The sequence below is a fragment of the Triticum aestivum genome, chromosome 7B (genome assembly GCF_018294505.1).
Source record: "Triticum aestivum cultivar Chinese Spring chromosome 7B, IWGSC CS RefSeq v2.1, whole genome shotgun sequence".
NCBI lineage: Eukaryota > Viridiplantae > Streptophyta > Magnoliopsida > Poales > Poaceae > Triticum > Triticum aestivum.
In genome coordinates this window covers 223766120-223778135 of record NC_057813.1, presented here as the reverse complement: position 1 = coordinate 223778135, position 12016 = coordinate 223766120, and positions in this window count along the sequence as shown.

Sequence of the window (12016 nt, the reverse complement as noted above, 5' to 3'; positions counted from 1 at the left end):
TTTTCTAGAATGTACATTCCATTTGCTGGGCTGGGTGAACAAATAATTTTGCGTCAATCAGGCCCATTTATATTTTCTTGGAAATCCCAGCCCATTTGCACTTCCTTGAAATACACGAATTAGTTGGGCTCGTTATATATATAATGTTATGTTAGAAGGAGCAATTAATAACAAAGAATAAACCAGAGAGGCACATATATATATATATATATATATAATTAGCGAGTTATTGCTCAAAATAAAAATGAGCATGTTATTATTAAATTGGTCCTTAAAATCTTCGCAAGCTTTTGTACGCAATCACCAGGATTTTCTTGCCTGTGAGTCAAAAACAACCAGGATTTTCCTTGCCAACTTCCGTTAAACATTTACTTTTATAAGTTAATAACACGTGGAATGTTTTTATAATGTATATATAAGTCTCTATAAAATATACGATAATAGTAATAATATAAATATATATAATGTGGTTAGAAGGGAAAACATAAATTGGACACAACATTATTATTCTTATATATAGATAAATAGAACAGAGACCTGCGTTTTATTAAAAAAATACATTTGGATGCTGATCTTTAAGAAAAAGCCCATAGGCCGGTATGGACCTCAAAAAATAAGTTGAAACCATTGTCTCCGTATGTCGTGGGCTATGCATGTTAAAGTACAAAACCTAGGCCTATCTAATACTTGTTCTCCCTCTGGAAAAAAATGATACCAGATCCCCGAGCGAACTGGATTAAAGAGGGGGCCGGCGGCATGACTGAAGAAGCACATCATGAGCGATTTTTTTTCTTCAGTGGATGGCTCTCGATAGCGTTTTTTTAGTTGCCTCTGCACCATACAACTTGTATTTTTAGCCTCCTAGTCCGTCGTGGTGGACCAGTAGCCCATTTGCTGGGCGGGCCAACCTACAGAAACCAGCACTCGATTTTTCATCAAGCCCCCAAAACAACGCAATACTATGTTTGTTTTAAGGCCGAAAACATTACGGCAGGGGTTGAGCGGGGGAGAGGGGAAGATAGAGTAATAAAAATATTAAAAAGAGCTGATGCACCATTGCTACCCTAACAAATCAAGTGCAATTCTTCTTGGGAAGAAGGTGTGCCGTTGACATCCGCACGTCACATACCCCAGAGTAGGCATACTAACAAGTTCACACACAAATACAATAGAAAAGGTAAACATTCATATCAAACTCAGGTTCACAGGACACGTTCATATTCATATCCAACATTCACTATCAACAACTCAAAAGATTCATATATACACAAGCTCAGCATATCTATGCATCCAAATGATTGATAGATCACACGACAATATTCATACATAATTCACAAAAAGATTCAGATATACACATGTTCAGTATGTTTATGCATCCAAATGATTGAGATCACAGCCAGTATGATCCATGGATGAACTTTAATTACCTAGGGTACAGACTAGTATGTGGTGTTCAGTCGGAGGTACTTCTTGCTAAAATTAGTTCTTGTGCGAGTAAACTTTCGAGTACATAAGAGGCAGCACAGACTAGTGGCCTCATGCCAAGCGAGGTTTGAGCAACTTGGCCACTACTTTCATCCAACTAGTTTACACGCTCATCTTGGTGTTGTAGCTCGTCAAAATTCTACATTGCAGACGAGAAAGGAGGCAGTTGAGAAAATGAACCACCCAAATGTTTTGTGCAGTTCAACTGAAATGGAGCATCCCTGGCGTGCAGACTGACTAAGTGCCAGATGAATATACGCGTCAACCAACTTGTCCGGAATCTTTAGACTCCATGCCATACATTTCACTACCATATCTACCGATAACCAAAAGGCACAAGTTGGGACCAAAGACTGGACTGTGTTCTTCTGGGCTATGCGCCAAGCAATATTTTTGGCATTCACTCTCCTAATACTTGGGAGTTTGACAACTGGTTGACGCCGGTTGATACTCGAATGAATATAGGCACTTCTTGTCAACATCGATGCTTGTTTGAGTGAACTTTGGAGTACATGGCAGCAACATAAGTATCTGTCCATCTGATCATTTTGTGCAGTTCTACTGAAATCACCCAATGCAATGATTTGCCTGCGAGTTCAGGCTCCAAGTTACTCCTTTATAAAATCAGCAAACTGTAGCACAATACCAAATTACCAATACACAAGCACAATAATTAGGATAAAGACCAGTACCAACCTGTCTTAGGTAGCATATAAAATTACTATTTCCTTTGACTAGAAGCCGAGATAAGCGAAGCGACTGACAGCGAAGGAAGAAAGCAAGCCAAGATTAGCGACTGACTGGAAAGGACGGAAGCTGTCGAGGCAATGAAGCACCCAAAGTTTTTGTGCAGTTCCACCAAAATCGAGCATCCCTGTTGGCACATATATTGAGAGAGTGAGATTACTGTAATAGTGGGACTAGTTGATGAAACATACACTAACAAATAGAAGCACCCTCATTATCTTAATGGGTAATGTTAGCAACATAGTAGTCTTGCTTAAAGATAGGTATTAGTTTATTTAATCAGTGCCAATTAGCTCAACACTCAAAGCATTGCCATTTATCATAGGTTGCAAAACTTTAACGTGCAAAGATAAAGGAGTTTCTCATGACAATAGCACGATACTAATAGAGATGACAACAAACTAATATGGATGAAGGCCTTAGGCCCGTAGCAACCTGAGAAAAAAAGCTTATTCATGTACTCCCATAATAGATGATAAAGCACTCACTGGAATCACACAATAGTATATATTTTTGTGCACTTCAAATGTATGGTTGAAATCACTCTTGTTTACCAGTGCTGAGATTATATCGAAAGATTATCAAGAACTTCCAGCAGAGTTAAAGCACTGGCTGGGATACAGTTCATTGTATTGTCTTGTGTAGTTCCACTAAAATGTATGATTGGCACAACATGATACCTGTTTGCACAAGTAGGAACAAGGTGAAACCTTCATTAGCTTAGTGAGAAAGGATAGGAAGACATTAGCATATTACTCAAACAATAGCATCAAATTCATGACGGACAATACGCAAAACATTGCCTCATTGAACCAATGGCAATAAATTGACATGCAAAACAATAGCACTATTATGTCATGACACTAATAATATTCCCTCCCTGCTCCACCACATGATTCACCACCATAGACAAACATACACACGTACATGATTCCGCATAGGGTCCTACTAAAGATTTGTTTAACTCCGACAGGAAAATTAGGCAACAATAAATTAGTGGTACTTAAGTACTTCTAATGAATTAAGTGAGACAACATAAGTGGAAGGGCTCCCTGGAGGATCGTCTCACATATAAGGTAGTCGTTGCCGGAGCCCTTGAATGGCCTCGACTGAGGCCTCTGGCTTCAGCAAGATCGCCTTGGCACTGTTTATTCTTCTTATTCTTCCTCAACATGCTCTGTTTCTCTTTCTCCTCACCAGTTGGTGAAACCAAGTACATGATTGGCCTTCTAATTCAGAATTGGTTTTGTCAGTGAGGGAGTACAAGTGTACTAGTAAAAAATAGCATTATTTTCTCATGGCAGTCGGAAAATAGAGATGAACACATGCATTAAATATCATTCTTACCTAAATGAAGGTTATGGCACCAATATGGATGATGAGGATTGGAACACAGATATCCCTTTGTGCAGTTCCACCGAAATGAACCGACTGTTCCATTTTGACATTCCAGTTAAATAGCACAAAAGTCACTTCTTTTAAGAAGAGTTTTGTGCAGTGCACCAAAAGGTCACAACAGCAACCAGGTGAATTGGATATCCCTGTTTGCACAAAAAGGTACAGAGGAAACAGTCAGAGTCTCAAACAATTACATGCAAAAACATTTGGCTAAACTTGTCATGGCTTATAACAGTGGCATGGCTTCATTTTTACCAGGGACATTAGATTAAGAACAACTAAATATTTGGTATAAGGGCATGGGACAGTGGGTGCACTAGTAGTCCAGCACCATGTATGTAAACAGGGGCATAAAGTGGTGATTCATAGTTTGTTGCCCCGAGAAACAAACATCCAAGAAACATATCTGGGTTGGTCCCATTTTTGTTCACTCTAGACACCTACTCCTATGTGTGGATAGCAAATCTAGTCCTGGTCATACCACTGTGTACAGCGTTACCCCTATGTTTCCCTTTTCGACCAAGAGACCGGTTGGATGACCAGTATGTACTACTTTCACCCCCTTTCCTTCCTGTTTGTACCAAGTCCGATGTACGTACTAAATTCCCCCACCCCCACTTTATTTCTTATTTGAACCAAGTACTCCCTCCGTCTGGAATTACTTGTCATCAAAATGGATGTGTCTAGAAGTAAAATACATGTAGATACATCCATTTCAATGACAAGTATTTTCGGATGGAGGGAGTACGATATTCGACTCCATGAAGTAGCTTTACCTCTAACAATAGAAGAAAAAAATAGGTGACGTTGGACCATCCGATCAAGAGGGGCTGAGAGGTAGAAAATGATGCACATGCAGCGACGTAGCGATCTGGGGAAGTAGAGCTAAGGCAGTTTCGAACGAAGATATACCTGAAGGTTGTCGGGATGTGGATAGGTGGGCGGCAGGAGGCCGGATCCGCCCACAAGCAACGACGAAGGGATCGGAGGACCTCCCGCGCCGGCGCTTGGCCAGAGATAACGGGGCGGCCGGCAGTAGGTCTCTTCCCTCACTGTCGACGACGGCCTAAACGCTGCCCCTCCTCCCCTTCACCAGCGGAGGGGGATACGTCTGAATCTGTAACCAGCGGTGAGGATAGAAAGACAGTGTTTTTTGAAGGGAGAAAGACAGTGTTACTACCCCTATCTTGTTTAGATCTGGAGAGGATGAGAGTGTGTGAATAGAGCAACCCTATCACGCAAGCGCGGAGTCTCCGGCCTATATATACATAGTGGGGTAGTTTTCCTTTTTCACTCCATCAAAACAATCGTTTAAAATTGTGTACTACTACATGCCAGGTCGCGGTTTTTTAGTTGTTGATTGTTTTTTGCGATAGCTACCCGCTTGTTCCAAGTGGTGTTACGGTGTGCCAGGTCGCACTTTGTATCGTTCAAGTCTGGTAATACAAGTCCCTCCATTAAATGAACAACCACCCCCTCGTGAAAATTGTGAACAAGCCCACAGCTAAAATTAGCAGAAACGTGGGTTGCCCCAATATGCATTATTATTTATATTTTCTACTCCCTCCGTTCCTAAATATAAGTCTTTTTTATTAGCCACACCTAAGACAAGAATTTTTTATTAGCAGTGAACCCCACATGTCATAGACACAAAAATTGTGGCAAGATTCCCTTAGGCAAGCCAAAGTGTGTCTAACAATTTGAGCAACTCAAGTTAGGCAAGTGTGGCAAGTGTGGGAAAAATAATGTGGCAACACAAGACAAACATAGTCTCAATCCAAACAGCCCCGTAATTTTTTGTGACATGCATGAAAATTTGGTTAGTTATATTTATAGTCAAAATTTGGCTAGGTGCATCAAATCAACACATGCAAGTATCAAAAGGAAATTCACGGCATGCATGCATGCGTTGTATTCCCTCCGTTTCCAAATATAAGTCTTTTTAGAGATTGCAACAAGTGACTACATACGAAGTAGAATATGTCTACATACATCCGTATGTTGTAGTCCATTTGAAATGTGTAAAAAGACTTATATCGAGTGTAGTGCTTTGATGTGTCGCGTCAACTCGTACAAGACCGAGAAATTTGATTACTACAACGCCCTCTCCCTTGCGGACTAAGCTCCGGTGCCTTAACTGCACCTACCTTTGGCTGCATGATAGGAGGGCCAACCACCAGTTGGGCCCACCTATCATAGACGGAAAGGCATGAGCAGTAAGTAGAAGCTTTTGCTACACGCTATCCCTCCCGCACAAGGTGGACGTACATGCAACAGTGGATTCGATACTATAGAAGTAGGAGTAACATCATTGTTCGTCTTCTCGAAGAGGCGAAGAGCCAAGCGCAACCCAAATGTGGCAGTTGCGAACGCTCGCGTGGTGCGGTGCCTTGGAGCACGCATATAGTAGCCAGGCTCTTGCATGAGACAATATTGCTATTTGAGCCCACTATTGTAGTATTAGTACTTGCTACTCCCTCCCTCTAGGTGAGTAAGTCGTTGAATTTGTAGCTAAGCTTCCCTCATTGAATTGTTTAACAATTAAACTCCATCATCCATTGGTTGATACTCATTCTGCATAGGTCCACGCACTTAGCACCGTTTCCTCCTGAGGTCACCAATGTTTATTTGCTAATAATAGCATTGCATGCAATGAACTAGCCACTACAAGTCATTAAAAGCATGCACACCTCTCATCTCTTATTGGTTGATATGTCAAGAAACAAGAATCAAGCTAGAAGTTAATGCACCGCGCCTAAGTGTTTTGGGACTATTTGGTTTTCGTAAGATGACTTACACACCTAGATAGAGGGAGTAGTATAGCCCTGTAAACCGGCAAGGAGTATTTGCCTTTCTAGAGATTTCAACAAGTCACTAGACTACACCGCATGCACTACTCCCTCCCTTCCGGTTTATAGGGCTCAGATCTCAAATCTCATGAACCAAGGCATTTTGTGATTGGAGGAATGTATCTCGTACTTTACAAAACTACCCTAATTAACTCATGCATTAATTACGTAGTTCTCTCGTTTTCCTCTCCGCCTTGGTCATGGTGCACAAGTATTGAGCTTTCCTATATGACTAGCCGCTCTATCTACATGCGGGACATTTCAAAGCATCCGGGCCCTCGTGCTATCCACCAAATCACAGCAAGGTGCTATAGTCGAGACTCACCTGTCACCCCGGTGTGGCCGTCATGACCCGTCATATCACAAAACCCACACCTTTACCAGCAGTGGTAAGGTGGCCTCCAAGTTGGACTGGACGAAGCAACCATCATTTCACTAGAACACTCGTTCAAGCCCTTTCTTCCCTTTCTTGAAGAAAACCTCATCCAGGCTACTCACTTCTGCCATTTTTCTTCTATACCGACGAAGGAAAGCTGTGCGAATCCGTTATGCTGCTATATTTTTATTCCAAGAATCTTCTTTTTGAAGGGGAGCCTTGGTGCAGTGGTAAAGCTGCTGCTTTGTGACCATGAGGTCACGGGTTCAAGTCCTGGAAACAGCCTCTTGCAGAAATGTAGGGAAAGGCTGCCTACAATAGACCCGAAGTGGTTGGCCCTTCCCCAGACCCTGCGCAAGCGGGAGCTACATGCACTGGGGCTGCCCTTTTTTTAATCTTCTTTTTGCGAAGCACCGACCGATTCTCACATCCTATTCTTTTCCCGTTTTCATTGCGATTGTGGTTTCCTTTCGATTGCTTTTTGTTTGTCAGTTCGTTGATGGATCCTGGAGCACTAGGCAAAGAGTTGCCGGCGGACAACCCACTGGAGACAGCGATCTCCAGGAAGCGAGCACCGACCAATGAGTTGACCGTGTTGGCGGGCCAACCAATGGAGAGGAAGAACTCCAAGAAACAAGCACTGGCCAAAGAGTTGACGACGTTGGCGGACGAACTCCTCAAAGAAAGTTGGAAGAATAGCAAGGGCCCCACCGTGCCTACCCCAGGAACTTTGATGGCCACCTATGCGAGGCTCAAGGCCGAGTTTGAGGAGATAGTCACCGTTGAGAAGCAGTATTCCCCTGGCAAGGTGATGGCCCCCATCGAGGACGAGGAGATGGCCCCCGGAGGGATGAGATCCCCCGATGAGCTGCACAAGGTAAAAAATAATGGCTTATTACCATAGTTGTGGTTTTTAATTATTTGCAATGTGCTTGCTAATATGTTTGGGTTGTGTAGGTGCCGGTGGACGTCCTTGATGATTCCGATGTTGCGGCCCGTCCTGTTGGCATAACCCCGGAGATCGATTCCGATGACGTTGTCCATCCTGTGGACATCACCCCAGAGATCGATTCCGATGTCATGGTCAGTCCTATGGACATCGCCCCAAAGATCGATTCCCATGCCGCTGTCCATGCTCTGGTCCTTGCCCGAGAGATCGATGACAAGAAATAGTTGGTCGTGCTAATCCTTCAGGGTAGTTTGCACTGCCCTGTGTTTAATTACCAGAACGATGTGTGTTATCAAACCATCTTAGGGCTAGTGCAATGTCTTGTGTGGGAGGTACTTGCTACTTCTATTTGATAGTGAATCATCGGAACCCTCTCCAAGTTATGGAAACAGATGTATCCTCACCAGCTTTTGATGTAATATATGGCATGCTTAAATGTAACTTTGAACTGTTTATTATATCTGCAGGGCTTGTTTGATGATTCTTGGTGTTAGTAGGCTAGCTACTGTGAGAGCTATAGTACTTGCAAAACACTCACCAAAGAGAAACGTTGGGGCTGATGAGCTCATGGTACGCTTATACTTATCCGTCGTTGATCGACGAACAGCCCTAGCTCCTAAAATTGTAGGCTTAGAGATTGATCAGACAATAGTCGACATGGATACATTCAGGCCTCATTTGGTTCATAGGGTAGGAAAATTGTAGCAAAAGTACGGAGACGTACAACACAAAATCATAGCAGTGCAAAGACGTACTCCCTCCATTCCAAAATAGATGACCTAGGCGGGCTAGTTTGACCTAGTGGGTTTCAGTGATATGACGTGGTACAGTGCCGTCCAGTCTTCGCGTGTGGTAGCAGTATTGCAGGTACAGTAAGTTTTCTTGAAGAAGCAGAATTCAACGAAGTCATGATGGTTCCTTCGTCCGAACAACTTACAGTGGGAAAGGTTGGGCCTACGATACGATCGGGGTAGACTAGGATAATTTTGTGCATGGCAGGTGGACTAGGATGGTCGACGTCGCACATGTCGCAGCCCAGTGAACTTGGCATGTGCACCACTCCCTCCTTCCTCATGTAATGCTACCATACTGTTGACTATAAGGTTGGCTATAAGGTTACAACTTTTTCTCACTTTCTCTCTATCTATTTCCTCTCAAATGTTTTTTACCTTTCTTTTTTTAGACACAATTGCTTTTTATGCCTTTTTTTAGAATTATTTTTTATACCTAGGAGCACGTGTAGAGACGGGCTCTTGCAGAGCCCACTCCTTGACTTTGTCAATGCCTCTCTCTCCACATAAGCGGGCTTAGGCCTTGTACAATGGGAGATGCTTAGAAAAATAAACCAGGCTTCTCTTAAGCACCGGTGCCTATTTCTACAGGATAGACGCTTAGTTAAGCGTCTATCCTGTACAAGTAAGCACCGGTGCTTAACAAAAGCATGGTTTATTCTCTAAGCATCTTCCCTAAGCATCTCCCATTGTACAAGGCCTTATAGCCCAATTTTTTAGTACTTGCTATGCATGCATGCGGCGGGCAGCTAGCGTCTTGAGGGGCCAGGGCGGTCAGAGTGGGCTCCGGAAGCGGTCCGGACTCTAGCATGGCCCACCTCACATTATCATCATATATTTCTTGGAGTCCGTGCGCGGTGGGCTGGCGATCTCTTCTCCCTCCCTCGTTTCTCTCTTCTCAGTCGACGCCTGCCGAGTGATTAGATTTCGGCTATCGACGGTTTATTCAATTTTAGTCCCACATGTCAGTGAAATTGCAAGACAACGTGTGTCCCCTCTGGTGAGCAGCGTGCGAGCCGAATTGTTGGGGGTGCGACGCATACGATTCGTAAGTGTGCGGCCTTTTCCTTTAGAACTTGCGAAGCGTAACATTTTCGCGCGATCGATCGATAGAAATCCAGAACAAAATGACAAGGGCGGTGCTATCCCGCTCGTTAGGCGGGCTAGTTCAAGTGATATGACGTGCTACAGTGTCGTGCACTTACTCCATTTTTATGTAAGCAAGAGTTTACACTCTTACGCGGGAGGAGTGCGAAACACCGTGGATCTGATTTTGATCGAGGGATAATTGTTCCCTGCCAAATAATGGAGGACTGTTAGCTATTATAGCATGATAGTTAGGGCATCTCCAGCGCTGGCCCACAAATTTACACCGACATCTATCCGAGGACACTGATGGATGCCATCCGATGCTGCCCGCATACCTTTCGACAACTATATGAACTAACCAGACAAAATTCGTGCAAACAAAGAAAAATTCAAATTAACCGGATGAAATTCATTACATTTCGAAAACTTTTCCTACAAACTGGACAAAATTCATTACATATTTCACACAAACCGTACTAAAACCTACTGTAAACCTAATCTAAATGATCGCCGGCGCACGACCACCATGTCCGGCCATGAACCCAAGAAAGCCGGCCATTGCCTTTGCCTCCTCCTCATCTGCCTCGATAACCTCCTCCTCCGGAGCACAAGGTTCTAAAGATTCTGCCTCCACGTCGCTGTCAAGCGGCTAATCAGCCACCGATGTTTACCCCACCAAACTTGGCGTCGACTGAGTGGAGTAGCGGTGGCCTTCCTGGGACCAGAGTGGCGGCGACCTACCGTGTACTACTCTTCCTTGCTGCCAGCTGGAGGGGGGGGGGTGCCGGCGATCTCCTTCATTTGCTCCTACAATAGTATGTCGAAGAGAGCTTTGGAGCGCTCTTGGAGCGGAGCCGCCGATGTCCCTCGTCTGCTCCTTCGACAGTACGTCCAAGAGAGCTTCGGAGCGCCAGGAGGCCATGGTTGGAGTGGTGCCGACAGAAGGAAGGGACCGGATGAGAATAATTGTGGGTCTTTGGCTATGGCTGGGAGCTGGTGCTCAAGTTAATATAGTGGGCGAATGGCAATGAGCCGCGGCAGATAGATGGACAACTGGCGCCGGAGTAGGTTCGTCGGGCGTGAATGCGGACGCTGCTTCAGTGACTTAACTGCAGATGCGTTGGGTTACTAACATGTGGGCCCAACGGGCATCTAGCCCGCATGTCAGTGACACACAATTGCACCTGCAGTTAAGTCCGGTGAATACGGCATTGACGTTTTGGAGAGACGGTGACCGTTTTAGGCGGGAAGAGCGCGCTAGCGATGGAAGGGGTTTCGGTGTGTAGTGGCACTAAGATCGGTCACTCACGATAGTACATACTCCGTACCATACTACCATAGTACCCTCTCTAGCTAGGCTGTTTTATAGATTGTCGTTGTGATGGACGATATACATGAGCAAGGCACTCCGAGTATGACCATTGGTGTTGAGCCAGGTGAATACATGCTCGGCGTTCACGTAGGCCTCCATCAAACGTCTAAACAGTAATGTCAGGCACCACCGGGGCGCGCAGGTGATGGGCCTGCCATTTGCGTTGCGCCATGAGCAGGACTTTGATTTAGAGGGCGACGTGCATGCATTAGCATGCTTTGACAACGTGAGCGTGAGTGTCTGACGTGAAGTATTTCATTTTCATTTGCCTGACAAGGGTGCGTTGCAGCGATGAGTCCGTGGTTTGATTCCCCACATACGCATAATTTTGGTTATTACAGTATTTCTTTCTCCATTGACAGGTAGGCTCGCATAGATAGATAAAGAACACGAGCTGATGAGGCGCATGCGGGCTGTTTGGCTGGTCAACCAGACAAATACGGAGCTATACACTGAGCCAGTGACCGTATAATCACCATATCTCGTATACAATGATCAAAGTGAGCTATCAAGACAAGTTCGATGACCGCCAATACATTTTACTCGGTAATAAATGACCACGATTGAAGGGGACTCCAAATTTCCTTCATCTTCTGTCCTTGAGCTCTTGACAAACCAATGCACTATACGGTTGTCCGGCCACTCCACCCCAGAGCTCTCACCAAGCGTCATTCATGCCACCGCGCTGCACACTAACCGGTAAGGCGGCAATGGCATCCCGCCACGCCGAGTTCCTCGCCGCCCACGACCGCACACAAAATGGTAGGGAAGCGATGGCATCCCGCCGTGCCGAGTTCATCGCTGCTCGCGACCTCACAACTACGTGGGGGGAATTTTAAGATGCAAAGGCCGAATGGGCGGTAGAGCAAGAGGCGGCCAAAGCCGCACAGAGGAAGCGGAAAAGTCAGAAAGCACTCAAGAAAAGAGAGGCCCGCCGCCGCAAGAAAGAAAAGGGCACAC